Source organism: Amphiprion ocellaris, chromosome 12 (assembly GCF_022539595.1).
Source record: "Amphiprion ocellaris isolate individual 3 ecotype Okinawa chromosome 12, ASM2253959v1, whole genome shotgun sequence".
Lineage (NCBI taxonomy): Eukaryota > Metazoa > Chordata > Actinopteri > Pomacentridae > Amphiprion > Amphiprion ocellaris.
The window spans coordinates 22,656,228-22,676,430 of NC_072777.1; the positions used below are offsets into that span (position 1 = coordinate 22,656,228).

At 36.4% G+C, this 20,203-nt stretch overlaps 1 long non-coding RNA gene across 1 annotated transcript; it reads right to left on the minus strand.

Annotated features, from left to right (window-relative positions):
• Nucleotides 1-6,270: 6,270 nt before the first annotated feature.
• LOC129350259 (uncharacterized) lies at nt 6,271-18,482 on the minus strand. Its single transcript, XR_008603603.1, has 4 exons — nt 18,300-18,482; nt 16,975-17,123; nt 10,911-11,208; nt 6,271-6,515 (listed from the first exon to the last, which is right to left on the minus strand). It is a non-coding gene; the product is annotated as an uncharacterized LOC129350259 (long non-coding RNA).
• Nucleotides 18,483-20,203: the final 1,721 nt, after the last annotated feature.

The window sequence follows — 20,203 nt, forward strand, 5'->3', positions numbered from 1 at the left end:
TCATATCCATATACAGATTTTTATTAATTCCAGGGCTGGTTCAGTAAAGATTATTATAATAATAAGTACATCAGATAATTCTTTGTCGCAGTTGGAATTTTGCAGCCTGAGAGATGGTTGAGAATGTTTGCAGTTCTTGTTTTAGCAAAATATGTTCTAATAGAAGATCTTTATTGTCATTGTACATGAAATTATCTGCAAACCAGCAAAGTGCATCAGTCTGAGGTATCTAAAAATAAATAAGTAAAGAAAAATGCTTCTAAAGCCAATAATAAACAGAATATTTTGAGGGAATATTCTAAAAAGGAAAGAAAAGCTCCATTCTCACTCCTTTCAGGATAAACTCATTAAAATTGACTCCCCGACTCGTGGGTCTGAGGATGCCGCCGAGCCTCGGCCCAGCCGGCCTCCTGTCTGTGGGTGTTTGAGTGCTGAGAGGTTTCACCAAACAGCAACAACCTACAGAGTGAAGACCTCAAATCTGATTGGACGGCCTCCTATTCAGCCACGTGTGAACAAATGCCTCTAAGTTGATTTGTTTTCTAAAATAAATCTAGTTTGAGTCCTAATCTATACCTGTGTGTTTGCTTCTTTACACCGCTGTTAACAGTTTAGGCTGTTAGATTGTTCCAGATAAGACAAGTACAAGATTCTTCAGAGCCGTTCTACCACGAGCCTGACAGGAAGAACTCCAACAGCTACTGAATGTTCCTGTGGTCCCTTCAAGGCTACAGGAGGAGTCCTACGAGGACGAGCCGGTCCACCTGATGGCGGCCAGTCACTGCGCTTCAAAGCCAACACCGACTACGTGGACTTCTACTGGACCACACGGAGGCCTTCAAACCGGACCAACAAGTTCAGCGACTCCCCGACTCGTGGGTCTGAGGACGCCGCCGAGCCTCGGTCCAGCCGGCCTCCTGTCTGTGGGTGTTTGAGTGCTGAGAGGTTTGTGGATGCATGTGAACGTTCTGTGTTGAAACAGCAGCTTTTGACTCACTAACGCCGGGAAAAACCAAGAGCTCCTTTATTTGTGACTTCCACTAAAAAACTGATGAAAATAAGTTTGCCAGGGTTCTGACTGATAACAGATTATTAAATAATGAAAATAATTGTTTAAATATTCCTTTAAACAATCCTTTTAGGTCTACATTTCCTTTACACTGACTTCTTGGTATATGTACAAGTATTTTGGGTGGAATATACCATTAAGCCCAATGTTCAAGGGTTCTTCTGGGAATATACCATTAAACCAACCTTTTAGGTAAATGTTCCAGGATGTTGGGTAGAATATACCATCAGATAAACCTTTTAGGTTCTCACTCCTTTCAGGATAAACTCATTAAAATTGACTTTAAATTTAGCTTCAACATGAGATAAAAACATTTACTTTCATTACTTATGTTGTCAAGTTTTAATAAAGTTCATGCTACTTTTATAAAATGATGAAAGTGAATAAATTGTATTTCTGTGATCTGTGTTTGATTTCTGTCTTTTCTCCTGTCATCCAGATGTTCAGAGGGAGATGATGCCACATCTGGTCCAGCTGATGGAAGGTCTTGAAGTTCTCTGACTGGCCTCGACTGAAGATGGTCGTCTCACTGGATTTAAGGTTCAGATGCTCAGTAACAAACTCCACCAATGAGCCAACAGGGAAGCTTTAGGTTTATTAAATGTTGCTATGAAGGTATCGCTGTTTTTCTTTGTAAATGCAATGTGCTCCAACTGAAACTTGAATTAGAACTTAGAAGTAAATCCTTCCATCTGAAAGGATTTAGTTGCATTAATAACCTCATAACATTCTAATTTTTATTCCAGTCTTGGTTGGAAATAGAATCTCTGTATTGATTCAGGTAAAAACTGAACTTCACAGCATGTTGGAGCAAAACAACCAGATGAAAACTGTGATGGTGTTGGATTGTCAGACCGTAATGTTGCAGCTCAAAGCAGCTTTTCTATCTCAGTTCATTCTGACATTCAGCTATGAATCAACACAGCAGATGGTGATCCATGCTGTGGAAGTCTCACATCTCCTGATTTAATGGAGCTGCTTTGCACTTTTTACACTGTTTATTCACCAACACTTTATTTAATAAAAGTCCCATCTAGTTTTCATGAGGAATGTGATGTTTTAATTTCTCTGTGAATAACTGCAGTCTAATGCAACAGCTGGAGTTGTAACATCTGTCCTGATATTGATCATGAAGTATTGATCAGAATACTTATGGTCAGCAGTCATCCCTGAAGTTTTACATTAAAATCTTTACTTGTGTTGTGAACTTTGGTAAGAAGCAGAAACGTTAGCGTTGCCATGGATACATGAGTGTTAAATTCTGTCCATGTTTCCATTTTGGGAAATTCAGTCCAGTTCCACAATGTGGAGGAATTTAGTCTCACAATCACAGACAACAAATATTATCTGACAGTCGGGTTATTGTTGTTTATCAGCACAATACAAAAAGATTAATGTTAGAAATATTCCAGTTAAGACTCTAGAATATCATGATTTATGTAAATTTACCTCAATAATATGAATGTTCAGTTTAAGATTGTACAGTGATATTTATTATGCAAGTTTAGCTGATTAAAGTTTATGACTCTGCACTAAAATATTATTTAAATTGACATCATTATTATAATATTTAGGGTCAGACCCTTCAGTATTGAGATTAAGAAATCAAATATTCTATAAAATGTAAATACACTGAACTCATTTGGATATATTTAAGTGAGACTCTACAATATCATATGACACAAATCTAAATCAAAATTTTAATAATTTTCACGCCAAACATTTACTGGACTGATTTAAATATTAAAATCACTCCTTTCTAATCCTCTGCTGTACGTTCAAACCTGAGGCCTTAAATAGAAACACACAAGTATCTGATTGAAGGAACTTCTGCAGAGTCCTGGTTCCAGAACATGATGATAGAATTATAGACAAACTTTAACAAAAGCTGCCTGAGCGTTTACAGCTTTTTATGTTGGATTTCTTCAGTAATTTAATGAGATTTATCAGCAAAAATCAAGTGTTCATTTGATGAACTTCATTTACTAAAACATCCAGAATTGGAGCTCATATCTTTGGCAGCTGTAAAGTTTCTGCTCCTTCAAAGTTCACAACACAATGAATTAATTCCTAAAACACTCTCAATGCTGGAGAGCGTTTGTGATGCTGAAGCAGTGACCAGTTTTTCTGTTTCTTCTCTGGAGATGCACAATGAGGGACGTCTGCAGAGACTGAGAAAGAGTCTCACCACATCCTGACATGAGGAAAAAGACTTTATTGAAGACTACAATGAGAAAAACTATCAGACAGCAGACGGCTGCATTCAAGGTGAGCTCTGAACATCTAGTCTGGAACAGGAATTCAATAACGGCAGCATGAGCTTCATTTCAGTCTGTAGCTGCTGAATTCATGGATGAATCATCTGGCACTAGAGAGGAAGACCATCAAACATCCATGTCAGCTGATGGAGGTCCAAGAGTCTCACCGAACAACCAACCTACAGAGTGAAGACCTCAAATCTGATTGGACGGCCTCCTATTCAGCCACATGTGTGAACAAATGCCTCTAAGTTGATTTGTTTTCTAAAATAAATCTAGTTTGAGTCCTAATCTATACCTGTGTGTTTGCTTCTTTACACTGCTGTTAACAGTTTAGGCTGTTAGATTGTTCCAGATAAGACAAGTACAAGATTCTTCAGAGCCGTTCTACCACGAGCCTGACAGGAAGAACTCCAACAGCTACTGAATGTTCCTGTGGTTCCCTCAAGGCTACAGGAGGAGCCCTACGAGGACGAGCCGGTCCACCTGATGGCGGCCAGTCACTGCGCTTCAAAGCCAACACCGACTACGTGGACTTCTACTGGACCACACGGAGGCCTTCAAACCAGACCAACAAGTTCACCGACTCCCCGACTCGTGGGTCTGAGGACGCCGCCGAGCCTCGGTCCAGCTGACCTCCTGTCTGTGGGTGTTTGAGTGCTGAGAGGTTTGTGGATGCATGTGAACGTTCTGTGTTGAAACAGCAGCTTTGGACTCAGTAACGCCGGGAAAAACCAAGAGCTCCTTTATTTGTGACTTCCACTAAAAAACTGATGAAAATAAGTTTGCCACGGGTCTGACTGATAACAGATTATTAAATAATGAAAATAATTGTTTAAATATTCCTTTAAACTATCCTTTTAGGTCTACATTTCCTTTACGCTGACTTCTTGGTATATGTACAAGTATTTTGGGTGGAATATACCATTAAGCCCAATGTTCAAGGGTTCTTCTGGGAATATACCATTAAACCAACCTTTTAGGTAAATGTTCCAGGATGTTGGGTAGAATATACCATCAGATAAACCTTTTAGGTCTACATTGGAAGATTTTAGAGTAGAATATTACTCCAAACCATCGTTTAGGTCTACATTTAAGGTGGAATACTCCTTTACACCAAGATTTTTTGGTCTACATTGAAGGATTTTAGGTGGAATATTCCTTTGAACGAACTTTTTAAGTTTATGTTCAAGGATGTTGGGTGGAATATATCATCAGACCAATCTCCAAGGTCTACAGTAGTGAATTTTAGGTGGAATTTTCTTCCAAACCATCTTTTAGTCTACATTTAAGGATGTTTAGGATGGTATATTCTTCCAAACCAACTTCTCAGGTCTACATTTCAGGTGGAATATTGCTCCATACCAACGTTTTTGGTCTACATTGAAGGATTTTTTTCTAAACCACCCTTTCGGGTCTATATTTGGGGTTTTAGGTGGAATATTCCTTTTAACAAGCCCCTCAGGTCTCTGAGGATTTTGGATGGAATACTCGGTTAAACCAACATTTTAGGTGCATGTCCAAGGATTTTTAATAATAATAATAATAATAATAATAAATTTTATTTATAAAGCGCTTTTCCAAAAACTCAAAGACGCTGTACATAAAATACATTTTTGGTGGAATGTTCCTTTAAAGTGGATGTGTGAGGACCTTGTAGGTGGAATACTTCCTGAAACCAACCTTTTAGGTCAACATTCAAAGATTTAAGGTGGAATATTCCTTTAAACCAACCTAAATTTCATGTTTTGATCATTATCAAGTGAGAAACCTCAATCCAGACTCCTCATAATGATGTTTGAGATTTATGCTACTGTTATTTGTTTAGTCCAGAGTAAATGACAGAAATCCACAACTGTAATTTTATTTCAGGACTCGGTTATTAAATGTCAAAACAATCCATGTGACTCTAAAAACTCAACAGCTTTACAAACTCTAAGATTAAACTCTCCACAAGGATCCAAAATAAGTTGGACTTCTACATGAGAGCTTTAATTATTCTTCATCTACTTCTGGAAAAGTTTGGTCAATAAAAAAGACAAAAACTAATATTTTCAGCTGAACTAAAGACAGACTGATTTTTGTGCTCACATGTTGTGTTGTTGTAAACTTACTCTTTCAAATAAATAGCCGCCTAACCCCCTGGAAACCAGCGTTTGTCCTGTTTTTGTGTTGCTCCTCGGTGACCCTAGACAGCCAGGTCGTAATGTTTTTTGAGCAACACACCATACTATGATGTTTTTACAATGATGGTTCTACTATGAAACCAGTTTGACATGTTCAGGTGTTCTTTGTGTGAAAACTCAGAGATTTCAGGTATCAGAAGGTGGTGGTTTTCAACTTTCTGCTTAAACTTTAAACTAAATTTACTTCACTAACCCACCCCTCTGGACTTCCAGTAAGCTGTGTTCCTATTGGCTGTCCAGGTGGCTGCTTGGTGTTATCAGGAACACCTGAGCAGCTCAGTGTCTTCCTGCTTTATTGGGGTGCATTCAAACATTTCCTCTGTTTCTCTCCACCACAGAACCGGGTTTGGTTCCGTTGCTTTAATTTGTTCTTTAGGTGTTGGCTTGCAGCTTCCAGCAGTAAAATCATCTTTAATGTGTTTCTTGGTGTGTTTTAGGACTTTGTACCAGATAGTTGTCTTGGTAAATGTGGTTCTTTAGCCACAGTTAGCACATGGTGCTAATGTGTGCAGTGATTAGTGGATTTGGTGCAGCTGAGTTGTGTCTTTGTCTTGGCTGTAGTGAGTCTTCAGAGGTTTTTGGTCAGACACATTCTGTATTCTTGTTTGTGAACCAGCGTTGGTTGTCCAGAAGGTAAGAGTTCCTGTCCTGATTCTCTGTTCTCAGAGGTTCTCTGGTAGGCTGCAGGAGACTTTAGCGTTTGGGTTGTGCTAGTTTGGGTTTTGTACGGTTTCATTTGGACGACTATCTTGAGGCTCCTCCATGTGGTTTAGTGAGGTTTTCTGCAACAGTTCTACAAAGCAACCTGCAGCAGAAGAGACTTTGAGAGTTTTTAGGAAGTTCTGGAGACCAGACTTTAGAGCAGCAGAAACATTTGTCAGCAGTTTGAGCAGGAGAAGGTGATTTTCAGAGAAGAAATGAGATGGAAACCTTCTTGACCCGTGTGGTGAGGTCCTGTACCAAGAGTTTGAGCAGGTTGTGAAGAGTCTGTAGTTCTTTGGTCTGAAAGCACAAGAAGAGTCGACTCATTAAAGGAGAAAACAGGAGATATTGTTGGTTCTTCTGTCACTCTGCAGTTTCCAGTTTCCTTAGACTGAATATCAAGTTTATATTTTAAATGATTTCCCATGTGAGCCCAAGAAGACTTCAATAAACTCCCTCCATCCCCTGGACACAACATATTTTATTACCATGTTAAATCTTTTTTTTTTTATTTTTAAAGTATATTTTTGAGTTTTAATCATAGTTTTAGCATAGTTTTTTCTCTTTGCTTGTTTAGTTTTGTCATCTGTGTGAAAAGTGCTAAACAAATAAAGTTGATAAACTGAATAATTGACTAACTCATGATTGTGACAACAGAAGTATTTTCATTGTGATTTAAGGGTTTGTTTCATTTTAAATGTTGGGGTTAATATCTTGACAGAAAAAAAAGATTAAAGAAATAAACTACATTAAAAAAGCAATTAAATCAAAGGAAAAAAACATTTAATACTATACAACTTTTAAAAAGAAAATTAAACATTAAATATCATTATATGAAAGACAAAATATTTAATTAGATAATTAAATAGAAGATACAAAACATGTAATTATGAAATTAAGCAAAATTGTTTAAACAAATATTAAACATTAAAGATGAAATATTTTAGATAATTAAACATTTTAAAATTCAATTAAACAAGAATAATAAACATTTAAAAAATACAGAACATTAGATTATTAAACCTTTAAAAAGACAAAACATTAAATGTTTAATTAGAAAATTACGTCTTAAAGACAATAAAACTTTAAATAGGAATTAAACAGAAAATTAAACATTAAAAGGAGGCAAAACATTTAAAAAGAAAAACCTTAAAGATTTAATGGAAAAATTAAACATTGAGAAAGAAAAGGAAATTCTTCAAACAAGCCGATAAAACATTTGAAAAAACAATTAAACATTAAAAAGACAAAACATTTCTAAATCAAATCAGACATTAGAAAAGAATAAAAGGTGAGAAAAGAGCAAAAGTAAACATTTAAGAAGAATCAAACTAAAGACAAAATATTTGAAAAGACACCAGTTAGACTTTAGAAGATCAAATTAAACAGAAGAGACAATAAAACGTTCAAAAAGAGCAAAAACAGATAAAAGTATTAAAGCGTTTTCTAGTCTGAAATGAAAAGATCAAGTTGTTTCTTCAAACATTTCCTCTTTCTATGTTCTTGGTTTGATTGTAGACAGATTTACTAAGAACTCATTTCAGAAAACTGCTTTCCAGATAAAGTCTACTAGTAGTTGAAGGCATTGATCAAACTGTTACCTTCTGATCTTCACAAACTTTACTGTTCAGTGAAGAGAATCAAAGTTTATTGAGGATTTCTAAAAAACCCACAGGTAAAGGTCTGAGAAGAACTCAGATGGATGGTCTAAATGTGAAATCAAGACTCATGGTCACAAGTTTTAAGGCTTCTGTTAACCAGAAAGTTCAAACTAACAGAGAAATACTGAGAAACTTTTTAAATTTCAGTCCTCAGACTGTCTGAAGGTTCAAACTAACAGAACTACTCAAGAACTTTTAGGTTTTCAGTCCTCAGACTGTCGAAAGGTTCAAACGAACAGAGAAGTACTCAGGAACTTAGAAAATTTCAGTCCTTGGACTGTCTGAAAGTTCAATCTAACAGAGAACTACTGTGGGACTTAGAAAATTTCAGCCCTCAGACTGTGTGAAAGCTCAGGTCCTGAGGACTCGAGAGGTCTGGAGGCTTTGGAAAGTCTTGGAACTGAGGGTTCCACCCTCCAGAACAAAGGCTGAAGCCCAACCTCCTGAGAAAAACGGTCGAGTCGAGACTCGAGTTAAAAAAAAACTCGAAAACGACAAAAAATAGATGATAAATGTGCAAAAAAAAGAAGAATTAGTATCTGAGCGAATAGCTCAGGGGGATAAGAAGAGAGACTACGGAGTGGAAGGTCGCAGGTTCAAGACCCGCCAACGGCAGTTTTCTTTCTTTGTCTTTGTCAGGATTTTGAGAAAACTTTAAGAAGGGTCTGGTCTTGAACCAGCAACCTGCAGCTCCATAGGCAAATCCTTAACTCACTGAGCTACAGATCAGATGAAAAGACATAAATTCGTCGTCCCTTTGACATCGTAGTTCCTGAAGTGACCACATGGGTGGAGCCAAGGCGGAGTCTGGGTGGAGTCAGGGCGGAGAGTAGGCGGGAAGGTGGGTGGCGGCCTCCCCCCTCTAGTCCCCCACCTCCCCCCACCACCCACCACACCTTCCCCCGCCCGACGAGTTCTTCGAGTCGCCACGAGTTCTTCGAGTCTCGACAGGTTTTCCCGAGTTTCTTGAGTTTCCACCAGGTCAGAGGCAGGACAGGTTGTCATGAAGAGGTGTTGAAGTCGGCCAGGATGGAGTGACCTTTTACAGCAACTAGAAGGAAGATGACTAGAAGAGCAGGTCTTTAACCATCATCCATAAAATCCATGGAGTCGGCTCCAGAGAAATGAAGGGAGGTCAACTTTTATCAACCTCCATCCAGATGTTCAACTTGATATCTTTACTTTGACATTTTTAGCACCACAAACCTTTAGTATCACACTTTATTATCATTTATTAGGACTTTAATGGAATCCACCAGCAGATTTAGTTTTTGTTGAGAAACTTTATTCTTGTCATCGTGGGACTGCAGTATTTAAAACTCTTCCTTCTATCTGACCTCATGTTTATTAGTTTTAGTGGAGAAATTTATTTTAATTGTCCATTAGTCTCTTAAAAACCAAATAATAAATTGGATTAGTCAAGAGGTTTAAATTTCTTACTTTGTCATATTTTAAATATGACAAAACAATATAAAAATAAAGCGTCTTGAGACAATTTGACCTGTAATTGGTGTTGTAGAAATAAAATTGAATTCAAATTGTATGTATCTTGTAATGTTGGAGTAATTCAGCCATATATGTTGGAAAACACATTTTCTTTGTCCATTAATCTGTTGATTGTTTTCTCCAGTAATTCGTTTCTTGTTTTGGTTTATAAAATGTCAAACCCAAATATATTCAGTTTACTGTCATAAAAACCAAAAAGATTTACATTCATGATGCATGAATCAGGCAGTTTTTCACTTTTTATCTTAGTTTAGTCAGAAAGATAGTTGATAATGTGTGAATTGTTGCAGCTTGTGAGCCGTAAAAGGTTTTAATCTTTGGGGCCGAGTGTCAAAAAACCAGAAACCATCATCAACAAAACACTCAACAAGGATTTGAACATGATTAAAGGGAAATCCAACTTTTGCATGACAATGTCTAATTAAAGGAAATTTATTTCCAACGTAAATGTGTGATATTCATCCTCTGGAGCTTTCTCTTCACATCGTCTTCCACCTGGACTGGTTTGGTCGGGAGCATGTGCAACAAACATTTGAAAAACTGCACTTTAACATCAATGAATGACACTGAAGTTTAATCTCTACATAAATGAGACTGAGTCTGGATGTGCTGCTCTGTCATTAACTCCTAAGTTTAGGGAAAGTTAACAGAAAAGAGGACAGTTCAGATAAGACTTGAGAATGAGCTTATTTTGAACAAACATCTCAGACTTTCTAAGCTTCAGCACCTCTAGCAAGATATTTTAATAAGCAACTCAAGAGATCCAGAAGTTGGAGAGAGTTAGCTTTAGCTGAGCCAAAGAACATGTGGGACGCTAACCTAGCAAACATTTCAGACTTTCCTCTGTGAATTCTGAGAAATAATTTCCTTTTTAATGACAGCTACACATCTTAACTCAGTCTTATTAAAACAGACTCTAATTCAGTGTCATCCATCCATATTAAAGTGCAATTACCCAAAATGTTTGTTGCATGAGCTCCAACAAAACCTGTCCAGGTAGAAGGCCACTTTGACAAACAGGAAGTGGAAGATTCCAAGCAGATTTATAGAAGGAGGAACCAGACTGTACTAAGTGTGGTCGAGTATAGAGGGGTGTTTTGTGGGTTTTTAAGGCTGATAATGATTTTTAGTGAGACATTTGGAGTAGATATTCATTTGCAGTAAATGAAAGTATTTAAAATCTTGGAGTTAAACTTAGAAGAACACAAACGTTCTTGTTTTGTTTACAGATGTTAAGTTAAAGGAGTTTTATTCGTGACGTATAACCAATCAAATCACTCCAGAAAACAGAGCGACCACAGGTAGATAAAGGTTCAGAGCCAAAGTAGCACACTTTTTAAATTTATTTATTACCGTAAATCAGTAAAAATTTAAATACTGATAATCAGTAAATCAGTCAGCCCACAATTACTACAATTCTACAATGTATGTCTCTTTCCTTTGACTTGTTATTTGTACAATATATGATGTATATGATGGTGTTTTTTCATACCAAAGGCTATACTATAATATTTTCTAAGAAACATACGATGCTACTCTGTGTGTTCTGGCCGCTGCACTCCTCCTCTGTTGTTTTCTAGATTGTACTCAGCTGCATGCCTTCGTCCACCCGGCCTCCGTTGACTCGTCCCGCCTGCCGTCTCTGGAGCTGAAGCTGGATTGGAACAGACCAAAGTACAGTCCAATCACGATGCCAGCTGCCTCTCAAAAGGCTCCTTCATCTGGCAGGTGGCAGCACTTCTTCTGAGGGGAAGCTGAGCTGGCCCGGCAGAACTTTGGAGATGTGTTCCAGTGGTTGGTGGATGTGTGGGGAGATAGAGAGGGACCTTTGAATTGTTCAGAAAGGAAAACAGGGAACTCATTGGTAGTTTTAGTTTAGGATGCTATTGCGGTGTGTTTTTGGGTTTTAGGAGGTGAACAGGAAGAGTTTTTTTTCGCATTGATTATCTTTTACTTTGTTCCTGGTTGGAATGCCCATCAATGTCAACGTGAAGTTCACTTTTAGTTCTGTTTATTTATTTTTATTTTACTAACACCCATTTGCTTTTAACCCCCTCACATGTTGTGTTGTTGTAAACTTACTCTTTCAAATAAATACTCGTCTAACCCTTTGGAAACAAGCATTTGGACTGTTTTTGTGTTGCTCCTCACCTACATCAGACAGCCGGGACAAAACAACGTTTTGTGGACTAAAGGCTTTTCTATGACGTATTTAGAGCGACATGTTATACTATGACGTTTTTTGAGCGACATGCTATACTACGATATTTTTTGAGCGACATGTTATACTATAACGTTTTGTGGACCAAAGGCTATAATATGACGTTTTCAGAGCGACATGCTATACTATGACGTTTTTTGAGTGACGTTATACTATGACGTTTTTTGAGTGACATGCTATACTATGATGTTTTTTGGGCGACATGCTACACTATGACGTATTTAGAGCGACATGCTATACTATAACGTTTTGTGGACCAAAGGCTATAATATGATGTTTTCAGAGTGACATGCTATACTATGACGTTTTTTTATATTTTGTACGACATACTAACCTATGACGTTTTTGTCACATTTTGGACGACATACTAACCTATGACATTTTTGTCACATTTTGGATGACATACTAAACTATGACATTTTTGTCACATTTTGGACGACATACTAACCTATGACATTTTTGTCATATTTTGGATGACATACTAAACTATGACATTTTTTCCACATTTTGGACGACTAACTAAATTCATGATGACTTTTCAAAGAAAACCTTTCTGGAGTGTTTTTCACGGTCTACTTTACATTATCTCATCATATGGCACGGTTTTACAACATGTTGAAAAATTGCATTTTTGTTTCGAACATAGTATACTATGGCGTTTTTTTGCGCCAAAATTCATAATGATTTTTTTTTTTCAAAGAAAACCTTTCTGGAGTGTTTTTCACAGCCTCCTTTACATTATTTCATTATATGGCTCGTTTTTACAACATGTTAAAAAAATCACATTTTTTTTCGACAAGGTATAGTAAGGTGTTTTTTTTGCGCCAAAATTCATGATTTTTTTTTTCAAAGAAAACCTTTCTGGAGGGTTTTTCACGGCCTCCTTTACATTATTTCATCATATGGCACATTTTAACACAACATGTTGAAAAATCGAATTATTTTTTCGACATAGTATACTATGGCGTTTTTTTTGGGGGCCAAAATTCATGATGATTTCTTTTTCAAAAAAAACCTTTCTGGAGTGTTTGTCGTAGCCTGCTTTACATTATTTCATCATATGGCTCGTTTTTACAACATGTTAAAAAATCGCATTTTTTTTCGACATACTATACTATGGCGTTCTTTTGCGCCAAAATTCATGATGATTTTTTTTTTTCAAAGAAAACCTTTCTGGAGTGTTTTTCACGGCCTCCTTTACATTATTTCATCATATGGCACATTTTTCACAACATGTTGAAAAATCGCATTATTTTTTGACATAGTATACTATGACGTTTTTTCATATTTTGTACGACATACTAACCTATGACATTTTTGTCACATTGTGGACGACATACTAACCTATGACATTTTTGTCACATTTTGGACGACATACTAACCTATGACGTTTTTGTCACATTTTGGACGACATACTAACCTATGACATTTTTGTCACATTTTGGATGACATACTAAACTATGACATTTTTGTCACATTTTGGACGACATACTAACCTATGACATTTTTGTCATATTTTGGATGACATACTAAACTATGACATTTTTTCCACATTTTGGACGACTAACTAAATTCATGATGACTTTTCAAAGAAAACCTTTCTGGAGTGTTATTCACGGCCTCCTTTACATTATTTCATCATATGGCACGGTTTTACAACATGTTGAAAAATTGCATTTTTGTTTCGACATAGTATACTATGGCGTTTTTTTGCGCCAAAATTCATAATGATTTTTTTTTTTCAAAGAAAACCTTTCTGGAGTGTTTTTCATGGCCTCCTTTACATTATTTCATCATATGGCTCGTTTTTACAACATGTTAAAAAATCACATTTTTTTTCGACATAGTATAGTAAGGCGTTTTTTTTGCGCCAAAATTCATGATGATTTTTTTTTTCAAAGAAAACCTTTCTGGAGGGTTTTTCACGGCCTCCTTTACATTATTTCATCATATGGCACATTTTTCACAACATGTTGAAAAATCGCATTATTTTTCTGACATAGTATACTATGGCGTTTTTTTTTTGGGGGGCCAAAATTCATGATGATTTCTTTTTCAAAGAAAACCTTTCTGGAGTGTTTGTCGTAGCCTGCTTTACATTATTTCATCATATGGCATGTTTTTACATGTTAAAAACTCACATTTTTTTTCGACATACTATACTATGGCGTTTTTTTTGGGCCAAAATTCATGATGATTTTATTTTCAAAGAAAACCTTTCTGGAGTGTTTTTCACGGCCTCCTTTACATTATTTCATCATATGGCTCGTTTTTACAACATGTTAAAAAATCGCATTTTTTTTCGACATACTATACTATGGGGTTCTTTTGCGCCAAAATTCATGATGATTTTTTTTTTTCAAAGAAAACCTTTCTGGAGTGTTTTTCACGGCCTCCTTTACATTATTTCATCATATGGCACATTTTTCACAACATGTTGAAAAATCGCATTATTTTTTGACATAGTATACTATGACGTTTTTTGGACGACATGCTATACTATGACGTTTTTAGAGTGACATGCTATACTATGACGTTTTTTGGATGACATGTTATACTATGACGTTTTTTTCATATTTTGTACGACATACTAAACTGACGTTTTTGTCACATTGTGGACAACATACTAACCTATGACGTTTTTGTCACATTTTGGACGACATACTAAACTATGACATTTTTTCCATATTTTGGACGACTAACTAAATTCATGATGACTTTTCAAAGAAAACCGTTCTGGAGTGTTTTTCACGGTCTACTTTACATTATCTCATCATATGGCACGGTTTTACAACATGTTGAAAAATTGCATTTTTGTTTCGACATAGTATACTATGGCGTTTTTTTGTGCCAAAATTCATGATGATTTTTATTTCAAAGAAAACCTTTCTGGAGTGTTTGTCGTAGCCTGCATTACATTATTTCATCATATGGCATGTTTTTACATGTTAAAAAAAATCACATTTTTTTTCGACATAGTATACTATGGCGTTTTTTTGCGCCAAAATTCATGATGATTTTTTTTCCAAAGAAAACCTTTCTGGAGTGTTTGTCGTAGCCTGCTTTACATTATTTCATCATATGGCACGTTTTTACATGTTAAAAAATCGCATTATTTTTCGACATAGTATACTATGGCGTTTTTTTTGGGCCAAAATTCATGATGATTTTATTTTCAAAGAAAACCGTTCTGGAGTGTTTTTCACGGCCTCCTTTACATTATTTCATCATATGGCACGTTTTTACAACATGTTGAAAAATCGCCTTTTTTCTGACATAGTATACAATGGCGTTTTTTTGCGCCAAACTTCATGATGACTTTTTTTCAACGAAAACCTTTCTGGAGTGTTTGTCGTAGCCTGCTTTACATTATTTCATCATATGGCACGTTTTTACATGTTAAAAAATCGCATTATTTTTCGACATAGTATACTATGGCGTTTTTTTTGGGCCAAAATTCATGATGATTTTATTTTCAAAGAAAACCTTTCTGGAGTGTTTTTCACGGCCTCCTTTACATTATTTCATCATATGGCACGTTTTTACAACATGTTAAAAAATCGAATTTTTTTTCGACATATTATACTATGGCGTTTTTTTGCGGCAAAATTCATGATTTTTTTTTTCAAAGAAAATCTTTCTGGAGTGTTTTTCACGGCTTCCTTTACATTATTTCATCATATGGCACGTTTTTACAACATGTTGAAAAAATTGCTTTTTTTTCTGACATATTATACTATGGCGTTTATTTTGTGTCAAAATTCATGATGATTTTTTTTCAAAGAAAACCATTCTGGAGTGTTTTTCGCAGCCCGATTTACATTATTTCATCACGTTTTCACAACATGTTGAAAAATTGCATCTTTTTTCGACATAGTATAGTATGGGGTTTTTTTGCGCCAAAATTCATGATGTTTTTTTTCAAAGAAAACCTTTCTGGAGTGTTTTTCGTAGCCTGCTTTACATTAGTTCATTATAGGGCACATTTTTACAACATGTTGAAAAATCGCATTTTTTTTCGACATAGTATACTATGGCGTTGTTTTGCGCCAAAATTCATGATGATTTTATTTTCAAAGAAAACCGTTCTGGAGTGTTTTTCACAGCCTGCTTTACATTATTTCATCATATGGCACGTTTTTACAACATGTTGAAAAATTGCATCTTTTTCCGACATAGTAAAGTATGGCGTTTTTTTTGCGCCAAAATTCATGATTTTTTTTCAAAGAAAACCTTTCTAGAGTGTTTTTCGTAGCCTGCTTTACATTATTTCATCATATGGCACGTTTTTACAACATGTTGAAAAAATTGCTTTTTTTTTCTGACATAGTATACTATGGCGTTGTTTTGCGCCAAAATTCATGATGATTTTTTTTTTCAAAGAAAACCTTTCTGGAGGGTTTTTCACGGCCTCCTCTACATTACTTCATCATCTGGTACGTTTTTACAACATGCTGAAATATGACATGCTATACTATGGCGTTTTTTTAGCGACATGCTATACTATGACGTTTTTAGAGTGACATGCTATACTATGACGTTTCAAGAGCGACATGCTATACTATGACGGTCTTTGGACGACATGCTATACAATGACATTTTTAGAGCGACTTGTTATACTATGACGTTTTTAGAGTGACATGCTATAAGATGACGATTTTTGGATGACAGACTATAATATGATGTTTTTTGAGCGACATGCTATCCCACGACGTTTTTTGGACCAAACTCTATACTATGACGTTTTCAGAGCGACATGCTATGCTATGACATTTTTAGAGCGACATGCTATACTATGATGCTTTTTGGGCGACATGCTATACTATGATGTTTTTAGAGCAACATGCTTTATCATAACGTTTTTAGAGAGACATCCTATACTATGACATTTTTAGAGTGACATGCTATACTATGATGTTTTTTGGACGGCATGCTATACTATGACATTTTTTGGGCAACATGCTATACTATGACGTTTTTAGAGCGACATACTATACTATGATGTTTTTAGAGTGACATGCTATACTATGACGTTTTTAGTCCAAAGGCTATACTATGACGTTTTTAGACCAAAGGCTATACTCATGTCATACATGACAATTTTAGGCAACATCCTATCATTTTGCACTTTTTGAACTATATAATAATCAGTTGGGGTTTTTTGCCAACATGCTATACTATGAACTACAGACCATGCTATGTTATTCTTGAAAAGTATACTATACTTTGACATTTTCTGAACTACATCCTATACTATGGCGTTATACACAGAGTGCTTTGGTTACATGTTGATTTATAACTTACATTTTTTTCTGTTTTGTTTTTTGACAGGATCACCACAGACCTGACCGTGAACACCGTTGACACCCACCTGAGGGAGACGCTGCCTAAGATCTCAAGGCTGCTTGGTCGTGGTCTTTCTGGTCCTGCTCCAGAATGCCTTCATCAACTACGTCTTCTTTTGAAGAGGCCCTCAGATGCTGCAATCTCTGACCTTAAGGAGGAATTGCTACTTTCACTCTGTAACGAGACGGCGGTTATTTTAAAGACCCAGCTCCTGGCAGCTTTGAGTGAAAGTTTAACACCCATCAAAACGGAACTACAGACAGTTAAATCTGAGCCATCGGTCAGTATTTCAAACATCAAGTCCGACCCTGGCGCCCTAAAGCACGCTGTGGGTGAAACGGAAACTTCACTCTCCACATCACCGACGACATCGTCACATTCCAAAGCAGAGCACCTGTCTGCTGAACTTTTAAAAATGGACTATAAATGTGAACAATGTGAGCAGCAGCAGCCTGTGAGCAGCGGAACAGATGTGATCAGAAAGAAGTCAGTTTCTTTTATCTTTTCTTTCTGGTTGACTTGATGCTGTCAGATGCAGATGTTGGAGCTGATTCTGATCTTTCAGTATAAAAAGCTGCTTGTCTTTCACAGACTTTTCAGGAAATTATTCTCTCAGGTTTTTTCTGCTATTTATATTTTTATTATCTGTGATTATTTCATTATTTCTTTATTGTAAAAAATAAAGTTTGAGGCATAAAGACTTATTAGGTATTTTATTCCTGAAATCGTTGACGTAGCAGAACTAAACTTCCATTTTCCTTCTTATACTTCTGATACTAGAACTAAACGTATCTTCAACACGGATCATCTGGTTTTAATGAATCAGCAGCAACATCACAACAACAAATGAGACAATTTTCAACAAATTAATGAAACTGATGTCATTTAAAACTATCAGTCTGTTTTAGTGTCAAATTAAAGCTGATTACTGACAACTAGAACATTAACGTTACTGTTTTAATCACATTTAAGTTTCCTGAACGTTACATTAATGTCAACCAGCCACAGTTTTATGAACTTAATGAACCACATTACAGGAACACAACACACTTCAGCTGTTTACATGAAACTCAACACATTAAAGATTAAAGCTGATTAAAGCTAACGTAGCATCAAGCTAATGCTTGATGCTACGTTAGCTTTAATCAGGCTACGACTGAGCAGCTAGCTCGGTTAGCATCCCTAACATTAAAGCTAATATTTACTATGCTAACTTTCTTCTCTGGTCAACACACACTGAAACAAACTCCACCAACATCTGGAGTGCATGGCACACATTACATCTGACACTAAAGCTGCATATAAAGTGCATTAAAAGCGGCACCGATACGAAAATAAACATTTACTTACCGAACTATTAGAGTCCCTTCAGTGTCTGCTGGTAGAATCAGCCGAAGGTAGAAAACTGGTTAAAACTAGCCAACGGGCAGGAAAACCGTCTGTGGAAAATGTTCTGCTGCTCCACCGATAAATAAACCAACAGTTGTTTTATCAGAATTAATCCAAACGAGGAGAGCAGAGTCTCTGCTTCCGCCTCCATAGGACCTGTCAATCATTCCAGACCGGACTGTCAATCAAGTAGTCCCGCCCCCTGGCTTCGCAAAATTTTAACGCTCTATAAAAAAATCAATACTGATTTTTTTAAGATCGGCCACCTGATCTCTCATTCTGACCATGAAAACTCACGAAAAAAAAATGTATGTACAGTCTATGCACCTACTCTGTTTGGCTCCACAGTTGCTGATGACCACTTCCGGTCTCAGAAAATGAAAAAACTGACCTTTTTTTCGTTTCTGTCTCTTACTGATTTAACTTTCTTGTTATTCTAAATATAAAACGAAAATCAAAGCATTTAAAAAAAAAAAAAAAAAATCGTATATCCCTTTTTGATCATAAAAAGGAAAAACGCCTTGTATTTCAATTTTAATTTTTGTATTTTAAAACGAAAATCAAATAACCACTCGTTTTTTTGTTTTTCAATACCCGTTTCAGAACGGAAAATCCAATTACCAGATCTGTACACAGACCTTCTTGGTTAGTTTACTTTGTTTCTGAGTAGACATGTGTAATTAAGAAATCAACATCAGATTTAGTGATGACAAGCAAGTCATAGTAGTTATTAGACAAATTATTAGTACAAGTTTCTAGACGAGTCAAACTCTTCAGTCAGGATGATTAGGCTTTATTTTTGGGTTATTTCAAGACTCTTGAGTTTACTTAAGTTATCTGTCATCAGAAAACGGAACCACACACACATCCAGAATCCTTTTAATTAAACACGTCATTCTTCAGAAAGAGTCACCACACAATGTTTTCAATTTCCCGAAAATACTGTGCCGTTCTGTAAGTGCAGAGGAGGTGGGTGTGTGTGTGTGGTGAGCAGCGATGGAAATAAGTCTTCCGGAGTGAACTCTCGAAGGGTGAACCCAGCAAAACTGAAAGCTGACAGCATCGAGCAGAGTGGAAAAAAGGGGTTACACTGCTTCACTCCCACAGATGGAACCACTGGTAAAGACTTCCCTGGCCTCCCACACAGTGAATGCACCTCTTTCTCACCTTTAACCTTCTGCAAACATCACAGAGTGAAAACCAACGTGCCCAAACGGGGCCTGGCTCTTTCTGAACTGAACCCTTTGACCTGTGAAGTGAGTTTGTTGTGAATTAAACGTGCAGAATTTAGTTGAAGAGTCACATTCTGCAGTGAAACAAGCCCAGGGTGTTCACCCATGAATGTTGCATTGTTCTCCACTGTTTTACTCTCTTACTCATGTCATCAGGTCTTTCCATAAGAAAAGCAGGAATGCTGATGAGCTGTTGTGATAGGTGAGCTGAAATGCAAAAGCTGTCAGTCCAAATTGCTTAAGTATACATGGTCACGCACGCATGCTTACCTGTTGTTGTTAGTTTAGTCATGCAAATAACCTGACTAGAAATGTTCTGTATACAAGGCACAGATTTAATGGAAGGTCAGAGGTACCTGCACTGGTGTTTTATTTTTTATTTCAAAATGTGATTTGTGTCTGGTTCATCTGCACAGACAAGAATGGAGATAAAAGACAAATGGTTTACTGTAGGACGAAAGCAAACATTTTATTTTACATTTCCAACTGTGTAAGTAGGAAACTAGAAAAGGTAAAGTTAACTGAAGAAAGTCAAAGCGGGCTCATGTAAGCTGAGAACTGCTGCTGTAACCAGTGTAAATAGACACACAAAATGTAATTTGTTTCAGATTCACGGGATTTACAGTTGAAGAT